At 32.7% G+C, this 14,024-nt stretch overlaps 1 pseudogene across 1 annotated transcript in view; it reads right to left on the bottom strand.

Annotated features, from left to right (window-relative positions):
- LOC143245632 (gamma-aminobutyric acid type B receptor subunit 1-like) overlaps window positions 1-14,024 on the bottom strand; it is an 80,388-nt pseudogene that overhangs the window by 15,789 nt on the left and 50,575 nt on the right. Inside the window, exons 8-12 of the transcript XR_013025647.1 lie at window positions 13,769-14,020; window positions 12,962-13,025; window positions 9,338-9,415; window positions 6,889-7,039; window positions 2,198-2,330 (exon numbers count right to left, since the gene is read on the bottom strand). The product of XR_013025647.1 is annotated as a gamma-aminobutyric acid type B receptor subunit 1-like (transcript). The remainder of the gene's footprint in view (window positions 1-2,197; window positions 2,331-6,888; window positions 7,040-9,337; window positions 9,416-12,961; window positions 13,026-13,768; window positions 14,021-14,024) is intronic.

Here is a 14,024-nt window from a genome sequence, read left to right as displayed (position 1 = left end):
TATGAGTGTACTGTTTATTATCAAGTTATATAAACAGTGTATGAGTGTACTGTTTATTATCAAGTTATATAAACAGTGTATGAGTGTACTGTTTATTATCAAGTTATATAAACAGTGTATGATTGTACTGTTTATCATCAAGTTATAAACATCATAAACATATAAACAGTGTATGAGTGTACTGTTTATTATCAAGTTATATAAACAGTGTATGATTGTACTGTTTATCATCAAGTTATAAACATCATAAACATATAAACAGTGTATGAGTGTACTGTTTATTATCAAGTTATATAAACAGTGTATGAGTGTACTGTTTATCATCAAGTTATATAAACAGTGTATGAGTGTACTGTTTATCATCAAGTTATATAAACAGTGTCTGATTGTACTGTTTATTATCAAGTTATATAAACAGTGTATGATTGTACTGTTTATCATCAAGTTATATAAACAGTGTATGATTGTACTGTTTATTATCTAGTTATATAAACAGTGTATGATTGTACTGTTTATTATCAAGTTATATAAACAGTGTATGATTGTACTGTTTATTATCAAGTTATATAAACAGTGTATGAGTGTACTGTTTATTATCAAGTTATATAAACAGTGTATGAGTGTACTGTTTATTATCAAGTTATATAAACAGTGTATGATTGTACTGTTTATCATCAAGTTATAAACATCATAAACATATAAACAGTGTATGAGTGTACTGTTTATTATCAAGTTATATAAACAGTGTATGAGTGTACTGTTTATTATCAAGTTATATAAACAGTGTATGAGTGTACTGTTTATTATCAAGTTATATAAACAGTGTATGATTGTACTGTTTATTATTTAGTTATATAAACAGTGTATGATTGTACTGTTTATTATCAAGTTATAAACATCATAAACATATAAACAGTGTATGAGTGTACTGTTTATTATCAAGTTATATAAACAGTGTATGAGTGTACTGTTTATTATCAAGTTATATAAACAGTGTATGAGTGTACTGTTTATTATCAAGTTATATAAACAGTGTATGATTGTACTGTTTATTATTTAGTTATATAAACAGTGTATGATTGTACTGTTTATTATCAAGTTATATAAACAGTGTATGATTGTACTGTTTATTATCAAGTTATATAAACAGTGTATGAGTGTACTGTTTATCATCAAGTTATATAAATGTATTTTTAAGTTACTTGAAAACATTATGATGCATTTAATACATTTCCTCGTTTTGAAAACTCGAACAAGTATTTGTTTGACAGCATCTGTACAAATATAATATGACTGTACGTCCGTGTAATTACTGACATTCGCAGGGTGTGGGTGAATCTTCACAAAGAAAATGGTATAAATGCTAATTAGGGTTATTCGGGGATACCCACAAATTTTCTATTTGAATTTTGGGGTATTTTACAATTACGTATAAAGGATTTGTTTTGTTTTTAAATTTCGCACAAAACTACTCGAGGGGTATCTGTGCTAGCCGTCCATAATTTAGCAGTGTAACACTAGAGGGAAGGCAGCTAGTCATCACCACCCACCGCCAACTCTTGTGCTACTCTTTTTACCAACGAACAGTAGGATTGACCGTAACATTATAACGCCCCCACGGCTGAAAGGGCGAGCATGTTTGGCGCGACGAGGATCCGAACCTGCGACCCTCAGATTACGAGTCGCACGCCTTAGCACGTATAAAGGAAGCAATTTTTCATGTCCTAAGATAACCTTTCATTAATCGCAGATTTACATTATTTCCGTCCATAAGACGTATACACCAGCTGGTTAAATAATATTACAAAGAACTGGCGAGTTTCACTGGTAAATTAATATGTTCCGAAACGTAAATTTTTACCTTAAAAAAGTGCACCGTTTATTTGTTGAATTTCGCACAAGGCTATTCAACGGTTATTTGCACTAGTCCTCTCTAATTTAAAGGTGATAGACTAGTAGAGAGGCAACTAGTCATCATCACCCACCGCCAACTTTCTGAATAATCTTTATCAATAAAAATTGGGATTAATTATCACATTGTACAGCCTCCACGGTTTAAAGGGTGATGTGATTCGAATCCGCGAGTCTGGCACCCTAACCACCAGTCCACTACTTTACTGAAATTCATTACTAACTAAATATATATATATCTTCATGAACTGAATATAGTTGTTAAACAGCTTGTCCAGCGTTTTACCTCACATAGGTGTCCGTAACCGCTAGGACTGATAAATTTCCCATCGAGACCCAGAAGACAAACACATAACAGACAGATAATAATTCCGACTAACATAATATTGTTACACATTGGGTGTGACAGTTGAATATACCTGTAATAAAACACAAAATTCAAATACATAACTGTTAATGACAACATACTGAGATAAAAACAGGAATGTTGAGTCTCATGTATGGTCTAATATTAAATAGGTATACAATCCGTTATAAAAAAGTGAACAAAACTCGCGATATCCTCATCAGGGAAAGAAGATACAAAAGATATAAACGTATATTAATCAAGATGTATTTTAACTGAGGTATATATTACCATATTATTGTCTATTATTATATTCACAAACTATTAACGCGTAAAAAAATTAATTTTTGCATTTATTCAAAGCAAATTGTCCCTGAGTAGTCAGTTGTAGTCGCTTTCCTTCAGAGTGTGTGTTTTTATTATAGCAAAGCCACATCGGCTATCTACTGTGTCCACCAAGGGGAATCGAACTCCTTATTCTAGTGTTGTAAATCCGAAGACTTACCGCTGTCCCAGCGGGGGGACTGTTTTTAGAGAGAGAAAGATAACCAGAAGTTATACATTCAAATAGTAGAAAGTTAACAGTATTTGAGACCTAAGATCAGTTTAACTTCATTGTTTAATTACAATAGAACCCATCGAAGCATATAACGTTTATAATACACAGGAATATTGCTATCCTTCCCTTTTTTTATCATATACAAATGTAACCATCTTCACCTTGACATACCAGAACAGTTCTATCATACCCTTTATTTCTCATGTACAAATGTAACCATCTTCACCTTGACATACCAGAACAGTTCTATCATACCCTTTATTTATTATATACAAATGTAACCATCTTCACCTTGACATACCAGAACAGTTCTATCATACCCTTTATTTATCATATACAAATGTAACCATCTTCACCTTGACATACCAGAACATTTCTATCATACCCTTTATTTATCATATACAAATGTAACCATCTTCACCTTGACATACCAGAACAGTTCTATCATACCCTTTATTTATTATATACAAATGTAACCATCTTCACCTTGACATACCAGAACAGTTCTATCATACCCTTTATTTCTCACGTATAAATATAACCATCTTTACCTTAACATACCAGAACAGTTCTATCATACCCTTTATTTCTCACGTATAAATATAACCATCTTTACCTTAACATACCAGAACAGTTCTATCATACCCTTTATTTCTCACGTATAAATATAACCATCTTTACCTTAACATACCAGAACAGTTCTATCATACCCTTTATTTCTCACATTATAAATATAACCATCTTTACCTTAACATACCAGAACAGTTCTATCATACCCTTTATTTCTCACGTATAAATATAACCATCTTTACCTTAACATACCAGAACAGTTCTATCATACCCTTTATTTCTCACGTATAAATATAACCATCTTTACCTTAACATACCAGAACAGTTCTATCATGCCCTTTATTTCTCGCGTATAAATATAACCATCTTTACCTTAACATACCAGAACAGTTCTATCATACCCTTTATTTCTCACGTATAAATATAACCATCTTTACCTTAACATACCAGAACAGTTCTATCATACCCTTTATTTCTCACGTATAAATATAACCATCTTTACCTTAACATACCAGAACATTTCTATCATACCCTTTATTTCTCACGTATAAATATAACCATCTTTACATCAACATACCAGAACAGTTCTATCATACCCTTTATTTCTCATGTATAAATATAACCATCTTTACATCAACATACCAGAACAGTTCTATCATACCCTTTATTTCTCATGTATAAATATAACCATCTTTACCTTAACATATCAGAACAGTTCTATCATACCCTTTATTTCTCATGTATAAATATAACCATCTTTACCTTAACATACCAGAACAGTTCTATCATACCCTTTATTTCTCACGTATAAATATAACCATCTTTACCTTAACATACCAGAACAGTTCTATCATACCCTTTATTTCTCACGTATAAATATAACCATCTTTACCTTAACATACCAGAACAGTTCTATCATACCCTTTATTTCTCACGTATAAATATAACCATCTTTACCTTAACATACCAGAACAGTTCTATCATACCCTTTATTTCTCACGTATAAATATAACCATCTTTACCTTAACATACCAGAACAGTTCTATCATACCCTTTATTTCTCACGTATAAATATAACCATCTTTACCTTAACATACCAGAACAGTTCTATCATACCCTTTATTTCTCACGTATAAATATAACCATCTTTACCTTAACATACCAGAACAGTTCTATCATACCCTTTATTTCTCACGTATAAATATAACCATCTTTACCTTAACATACCAGAACAGTTCTATCATACCCTTTATTTCTCACGTATAAATATAACCATCTTTACCTTAACATACCAGAACAGTTCTATCATACCCTTTATTTCTCACGTATAAATATAACCATCTTTACCTTAACATACCAGAACAGTTCTATCATACCCTTTATTTCTCACGTATAAATATAACCATCTTTACCTTAACATACCAGAACAGTTCTATCATACCCTTTATTTCTCACGTATAAATATAACCATCTTTACCTTAACATACCAGAACATTTCTATCATACCCTTTATTTCTCACGTATAAATATAACCATCTTTACCTTAACATACCAGAACATTTCTATCATACCCTTTATTTCTCACGTATAAATATAACCATCTTTACCTTAACATACCAGAACATTTCTATCATACCCTTTATTTCTCACGTATAAATATATCCATCTTTACATCAACATACCAGAACAGTTCTATCATACCCTTTATTTCTCACGTATAAATATAACCATCTTTACATCAACATACCAGAACAGTTCTATCATACCCTTTATTTCTCATGTATAAATATAACCATCTTTACATCAACATACCAGAACAGTTCTATCATACCCTTTATTTCTCATGTATAAATATAACCATCTTTACCTTAACATATCAGAACAGTTCTATCATGCCCTTTATTTCTCATGTATAAATATAACCATCTTTACCTTAACATATCAGAACAGTTCTATCATGCCCTTTATTTCTCATGTATAAATATAACCATCTTTACCTTAACATACCAGAACAGTTCTATCATACCCTTTATTTCTCATGTATAAATATAACCATCTTTACCTTAACATACCAGAACAGTTCTATCATACCCTTTATTTCTCATGTATAAATATAACCATCTTTACCTTAACATACCAGAACAGTTCTATCATACCCTTTATTTCTCATGTATAAATATAACCATCTTTACCTCAACATACCAGAACAGTTCTATCATACCCTTTATTTCTCATGTATAAATATAACCATCTTTACCTCAACATACCAGAACAGTTCTATCATACCCTTTATTTCTCATGTATAAATATAACCATCTTTACCTTAACATATCAGAACAGTTCTATCATGCCCTTTATTTCTCATGTATAAATATAACCATCTTTACCTTAACATATCAGAACAGTTCTATCATGCCCTTTATTTCTCATGTATAAATATAACCATCTTTACCTCAACATACCAGAACAGTTCTATCATACCCTTTATTTCTCATGTATAAATATAACCATCTTTACCTTAACTTAACATACCAGAACAGTTCTATCATACCCTTTATTTCTCATGTATAAATATAACCATCTTTACCTTAACTTAACATACCAGAACAGTTCTATCATACCCTTTATTTCTCATGTATAAATATAACCATCTTTACCTTAACATATCAGAACAGTTCTATCATGCCCTTTATTTCTCATGTATAAATATAACCATCTTTACCTTAACATATCAGAACAGTTCCATCATGCCCTTTATTTCTCATGTATAAATATAACCATCTTTACCTTAACATACCAGAACAGTTCTATCATACCCTTTATTTCTCATGTATAAATATAACCATCTTTACCTTAACATACCAGAACAGTTCTATCATACCCTTTATTTCTCATGTATAAATATAACCATCTTTACCTCAACATACCAGAACAGTTCTATCATACCCTTCATTTCTCATGTATAAATATAACCATCTTTACCTTAACATACCAGAACAGTTCTATCATACCCTTTATTTCTCATGTATAAATATAACCATCTTTACCTTAACATATCAGAACAGTTCTATCATGCCCTTTATTTCTCATGTATAAATATAACCATCTTTACCTTAACATATCAGAACAGTTCTATCATACCCTTCATTTCTCTCGTATAAATATAACCATTTTTACCTTAACATACCAGAACAGTTCTATCATACCCTTTATTTCTCATGTATAAATATAACCATCTTTACCTCAACATACCAGAACAGTTCTATCATACCCTTTATTTCTCACGTATAAATATAACCATCTTTACCTTAACATACCAGAACAGTTCTATCATGCCCTTTATTTCTCACGTATAAATATAACCATTTTTACCTTAACATACCAGAACAGTTCTATCATACCCTTTATTTCTCATGTATAAATATAACAATCTTTACCTTAACATACCAGAACAGTTCTATCATACCCTTCATTTCTCACGTATAAATATAACCATTTTTACCTTGACATGTGGAAAGCCCAGTTAAACAATAATAGTCCAATGGCCCAAATGATTCCAATGAACGAAATAACACACATGCTGATGAACAGACTCGAGGACACTGTTCTTAATGTATGTTTGATAATCGTACGGTCAGGGGGTGGCCGGCCATCTACAGGAAATAAATCAAAAATAATTATTTGTTAAGTACGGTGTTTCAACATTAACTGACATTTTTAAGGATTATGCTGCAAACATTACTGGATTTTTTTTTAACATGAGTAATTAATTAGGTATGTGAAGTCCAATTTATGTGTGATCCACCGGCATAGGAACTGGGCATGGCTTGATGCTTAATGTGATCAGACTTGGTTTATATTTGTCAGCCCATTACTGTAAAAACATGCTCTGCTGTAAGTTGCCATGAAGAAATAGCCCTTTCGGCGAAATTCGGAAATAACAACCATTTTAATTTTTTATTTCATAATGCTTGTGTAAATAAAATCTTATTTAATTGGATATTTTACATAGATTATCATATTACAAGTTCAAAAATTTCTATAAACATTCGAATATTCACAATACACAAAAACTAATATAAGCCCTATCGTCAATTATCTAATAATAGTCGTCTATAGGAGGTCTGACATGGCCTGGTGAGGTTGCTGTGGCGTGACGTTCAACTCCCTTTTCGTTCGTAAAAAGTACCCTGACAGTTGGCGGTGGGTGATGTTGATTAACTGCTTTCTCTCCAGGTGTATCGCTTTAGTATAGGGACTGGTAGCACAGATAGCTGTCGAGCAGATTTCAGAGATATTCAACAAACTATCGTATACATTTTGGTGATTTAGGTTATTCCTTCTGAGATTCAGATGTTTTTCAAAATCTTGAAGAAAATTATGCTATAGACATCCAAAGCATGAATTTACTGGTTGTTAAACAGTCAGTATAGAAAAGTGTTCTAATTCAGTAGAGACATTGTGTTATTTCACAACACAATATTTGCGATATATATCACAACTTACTGTTGTAACGATATAAATACAGTTGACGTGTGGCTTCCATCTGAAACTTGTGTTTATTTAAATCATTTATTGTGTTTTATTATATGTATCTTGATCGTATAAAATTCAACACAATGCGTTATTTTTTATACTCACAATGATTGTGTTATTTCTAACTTGAACTTGTGTTACACCGGAAACAAGTTGAGTCATCTGTAACACAGATTGTTGTTTTGTACTGATTTTAAGCGCCATCTAGCGTCTTCACTTAGAGTAATAACTCGTTATTTTGCAAAATAATTTTATTTTTACTGAGCTGTTAAACACATTTCGTTGGCTACAAGAAACACGAATATTTGTTGAACTTCTACAGATTAAGAGTACAGCACATTAATAAGTTTTCATGATGAATTTGTCACTCAACTATAGGTTTCATTCAGTAAAACCAACTTATACATGGAGGAGGGACATGTTCATTCGGAGAAAACTTGTAACAGAAGTTTCTTACTATAACCCCGTTCACATAAAAAGTTTACAACCCACTTTTTCTGAATAATCCCTTGTACACCTACGTCTATAAATCATTTGAGCTGCAAAAGGATATCTGACATATAAGCCATTAAAACTGTGATTGTGTAACTCCAATCTGACGTGTTAGGTCGATCAGATGTTACTATTGTCTTTAAACTCATGGATGTATACACAATGAAACCCATCATAATTGAATATTATAGTGACAAGAAGCTACGACTAAGATAATAAATGTATGTTCGCGAAACTGTCTCATTAAGTTTCCTGGATGGTTCACTCTCTAGCTGTACATTTTTTCATACAGAGTTGTATTTGTCAATAAATAACGTCAAGCATATGAACAACCCGCTACACAAAATAAATAACGTTAAGCATATGAACAACCCGCTACACAATCGGCTATTCTATGTTTTCTCTGCCCATTAGGTATCGAAACTTGATTTTAGCATTATAAGCCCTCGGGCTTATCTCTGTACCACCAGGGGATGCATACCAAGCAGCCTCTATTATTTCACACTTAAACTATAAACACATGCTACTTTTTTGATTTTGCGTGTTTTCAGTAATTGTGAATGTTCGAATGTTTCAACTCTCAAGTTCGTGATGACAAGAAACCCACTTGAAGTAAAAATGTACCTCAAGACGGCTGGTATGGGTATTAACATGTTAATACCTATGCCAGACATCTTGAGAATACAAGTTGTAGCAGTGTTAGTTATTAAAAGTTCCACGTCGAGTGAAGGTGTAATCTTACCTGATATGAACCACTTTTAAACCTTAACTACACATACTCAAATGGTAAAAATGTGTTAAATGTTGCTGTAAATATTAGAATTGTCTTTAATATTTTACAAACAGTAACTATAAATCACAACAACAAAGGATGTTTTCTAACATCTACTCAAACACGTATCATGTAATATTAATGACCTTACCTTTCCACTGCTCTCTCTTAAACCAGGTCAGGTTATCCATCTGGGTGTCGTAGTATCCCAGTAGATTATACTGACCGTCTAAAGATAGAACCATGAAGTAAATATGTTACTTATAAGAAGATTTAAACAATTATTTTCTAAAGTATTGATAGAAAATATTGAAGTACAGGTATAAACAATCATTGTTATCACATTTGTTTTATTTACATAATATGATGAAAATTATCTTTTTAAACACGTCTATCATACGGGAGTTTTAAGCCAACATGAAATAATATTTTTAGGGGGGTGGTGGTGGTGGTATAATAAAAGATATTTAAAATCGATTAATACTAAAAGTAAGAATATTATATAATATATATTATATGCAGTACTGTGTGATTTCTTATAGCAAAGCCACATTAGGCTATCTGCTGAGCCTATCGATGAGAATCGAACCCCTGGTTTTAGCGTTGTAAATCCGTAGACTTACCGCTGCACTAGCGAGAGGCTATACAATACTACTAATGACATTTAAAGCCATAAATTCAATAATATATTATACTTTTCAACAGTTTTGCTATTACAATTAACCCTAAACATACTATACGTAGGCCCGACATGGCCAGGTGGTGATTAAAGCACTCGACTCATAACCTGAGGGTTGCTGGTTCGAATCCCCGTCAAACCAAACATGCTCGCCCTTTCAAACGTGGGGGAGTTATAATGTTACGGTCAATCCCACAGTTCGTTGGTAAAGGCTAGCCCCATAATTGGCGGTGGGTCGTAACGACTAGCTGCCTTCCCTCTAGTCTTACACTACTAAATTAGGGATGCTAGCGCAGATAGCCCTCGTGTAGTTTTGCGTGAAATTCAAACTAAACCAAACATACTATACTATATATTCACATTAATTTAGCAATGTACTGTATAAAGGTGTACATCATGTATTAATTCTGACAAGATTTAAGATTTGTTTTTAAGTCAAGCTTTACAAGCCTCACGAGTAAGATAATACGTGTATTAGAAGCTCAGAAAACCATAAAGCCTTGCTTCCATTAACTCAACTATGGCCTCAAAGAAGGCTTACCTGAAGTAAAACTTAACATAATGCTTTGGGACAACATGGAACATGTTAGTTCATCTCAGCTGTCCCATCCTCCAAACTAAACTAAAAATATTAATGTACAAATTTAAAAACAAAACTTTAAAGCCAACCCTTATCACTCATATAGCTATCAAGCTTTCTATTAAACTCACTTATATTTACTGCCTCTATAACATCAGTAGGTAACCACTCCAAAGGTCAACCACCCTGTTAGTAAAATAGCTGTCTTAACTGAAGATGACTCCTACCTTGCCAAAATTTATATTTTTGTCACTAGTCCTACTGTTCTCACTGTTAATTATCAAACAAAAATGTTGATACATCATCAGTATCAGTTCTATTTACAATCTTAAACACTTCGATCTCTACCTTTTCAAGATAAAACAATTTGAGAGATTTCAACGTTTTCTCATGTAACAAGTCCTCTATCCCAGGCACCATTCTAGTAACCTATCTACGAACCCAATCTAAGAACTCAATGTCCTTCCTAAGGTAAGGAATCCAGACCGTCCAAAACTTTTCCAGCGTGTAATGTAACTTCCAACAGCTCTATTATTACTAGGACAATTTTTATCACTCCACTTCAAAAGAGGACATCAGCTGACTTATAATCGTGTGGTACTGGTACCTGTCCTCTTTTCAAGGACTGACAAAACAGTAGTAAATGGCTCAAATGTCCAATCCTTAACTTACTTCAAAATCCTTGGGAAAATATTATCTGGTCCAGGAGCCTTATTGTTTTATAAACTTCCCAATTTGTTCTTAACTAGCTCGGAACTAATGCAGTCGTCTTGTGTGTGTGTTTTTTCTTATTGCAAAGCCACGTCGGGCTATCTGCTCAGCCCAATGAGATGAATCGAACCCCTGATTTTAGCGTTGTAAATCCGTAGACTTACCACTGTTATTTCTATTTATCAGCTGTTCAAAATTTATTTAGTAGAAACTGAAGAAAAAGTAAAAATTAATAACCATCTTATGATACAGAAAAATGAAACAGTAGTTGTAAATATATGTATTCTAAGTAGGCCTAACGAAATAAAATTCCACGTATTTACAATGTAATGTTTCGATCCTTGAAAGTTTTGACAAGTTATGATAAATATTTTATGATATGATAAAGATACGTTAGAAGCGTTGTATTCTCAGATTTACTGAGTAATCGGGTAGGAGCCCCAGAATAACTGGAAGCTCTGGAGGATGCTTAACTGAGTAAAACTGATTTCGCTTAACTTCGACTGAGTTTGAAAGAGACTGGACACACTGCGAAACAGTATTTTTCTCCAAACTCGTATGAATGAAGAACTCTCTCACTGACAAACAATAGATGCTATATATATGTAAAATCGGCTCGTTTGAGTTGAGAAAATATTTTACGTAGAAGAGCGAACAACGTTTCGACCTTCTTCGGTCATCGTCAGGTTCACAAAGAAAGAAAGAGGTAACTGACCGGAAGCTGACCACATGTTTGAAAGGGGCTGTGTAACTGAGTGTCGGAATGTAGAGGGCGGGCTTAGATGTTTGAATATATAATATATAATATTATTTTATTATTATTATTTATTATATTTTTTTTAATATAGATATAAAGGAGTTCCTTTGTATTGGTTTATTTTGAGTTTAAGTTGTTGTATAAGTAAAGCTTCTTTAATTTTGCGTTTGTTTATGTTTGTTTCTTTATTTAGTATTTGAGTGTTTTCTATGGTTATGTTGTGTTTATTTGACTTGCAGTGTTCGAAAACGTGTGAAGGTTACTTTTTATGTTCTTTGAATCTGGTTTCCATTTTTTTACTTGTTTCTCCAATATAGAAGTCGTGGCAGTTATCACATTGTATTTTATAAATAATGTTGGTGTGGTGTTTGTCAGTGTAGTTTTTACATAGTATAGACCTCAGTTTTGTCCCTGGTTTTTGAATAAATTTGGTATTCACTGGAATGTTGTGTTTTGTTACTAGTTTTTGCCAAATGTTGGTTATTTGTCTGCTGATGTCGGGAATATATGGTATACAGCAGTATATGGTTTTGTGATTTTTTGATTCGTGAGATATATTTACTTTTGTTGGTTGATTTTGCTTTCTGTCCAGGGGGGTACGTATAATGTTTTCTACGGTTTGTGGAGGAAACTTATTGATGTTGATGAAGTATTGTTTTATTTTGTCTAATTCATCGTTAATTTTATCTGGTGAGCATCTAACATCGCCCTCTACATTCCGACATTCACTTACACAACCCCTTCCAAATATGTGGCCAGCTTCCGGTGAGTTACCTCTTTCTTTGTGAACCTGACGATGACCGAAGAAGGTCGAAACGTTGTTCGCTCTTCTATGTAAAATATTTTCTCAACCCAAACGAACCGTTTTTACATATATATTTCTCTACAAGTGGGTTTCTCGACATTACTGATTACGGTCAACAAGCTTGTATACCGCAGAAAGCTGTTTCTAATGCTTCTTTGGCATATAATAGAAAGTTTGAATGTAATACAAAGCGAATTGTCTTTTTTACCAAATAACCCGTTAACATCTGGAAAGATTTCTTACCTATCATTTGTTCGACTTGTGTCAGAGCAATACGATCTCCCTTAGAAGAAAATGCAACACTGCCCTAAAGATAAAAGAAAGGTTTGTTTTCCTACAGTTCCATAAGATATTCTTACTGTTTCAGGTTATATTAAGTACAACGTACTACGTGATATTGTCTCCTCACAGTTTAATATCGAATGTGATCCAAAGTATTCGATTTCATTTCTTTAAAACCTTATTGTCTTCACAGTATCTCTACTATAATAAAAAGTCGTGAAATGCAAGGAAAACTTATTTTCAAATGGACCACACTTAAAAGAGATGATTATATTTTAATGTTTATACATATACGTGTGTGTAACTTATAAAACCTAAAACCTTCTGAAAATTCAAGACTGAATACACACATATATATATAAATATCAATTCATTTTTTTCTACTTTCCTTCCTTATTTAATGTTATAATTATCTGATTATATCAAACATGTGTTGTTGCAAAACAACCCCAAACTAGTCATTGGTTTCCTTTCACTAAATATTTATTATTTCTTTATACGTACAAATATATATTCATCTTTATAAATCGCTTACAGAGTATATTGAGAACTATTCTACGTATAAATAACGGAACACATCAGATGGCGTTTGAAATTAACGAAATATTTTCGGAAATATATCTTATTTTTCTTTTCAATAGAATAACTGTTATGAAGAAACACAGAAGTGTCTTAACACGCAAGTGGTGAGTTCAACACACACGCAGTCAGACGACATTTGTATCAATCATACTTAGTATAAATTAACAAAACCTAATAGATGCTTACCGAAACGCCCAGAAACTGGGTCGAGTTCATGGCTGAATAAATTTCTTGGGCGATTTTCGAGTTTTCATATGTAAAATCGTCCAACGATATGCCCATTTCAGACAGTCTCTTTATGGTCTTGTTTAAGGCGAGAGCTACAGCCCACACTGCATCGTACGCTAGTGGCGCCTCCTGGTGTCCCTCTGGTAGTCGATCAACGTAACCGAACTCCACTAAAGCTTCTTTGTAGCGTCTAAGGAAGTCTTTGGACGTCTGT

This window comes from Tachypleus tridentatus, chromosome 2, assembly GCF_004210375.1.
Source record: "Tachypleus tridentatus isolate NWPU-2018 chromosome 2, ASM421037v1, whole genome shotgun sequence".
Lineage (NCBI taxonomy): Eukaryota > Metazoa > Arthropoda > Merostomata > Xiphosura > Limulidae > Tachypleus > Tachypleus tridentatus.
The sequence above is the reverse complement of the archived record's forward strand: the minus strand, read 5'-3'. Positions and strand labels throughout refer to the sequence as shown.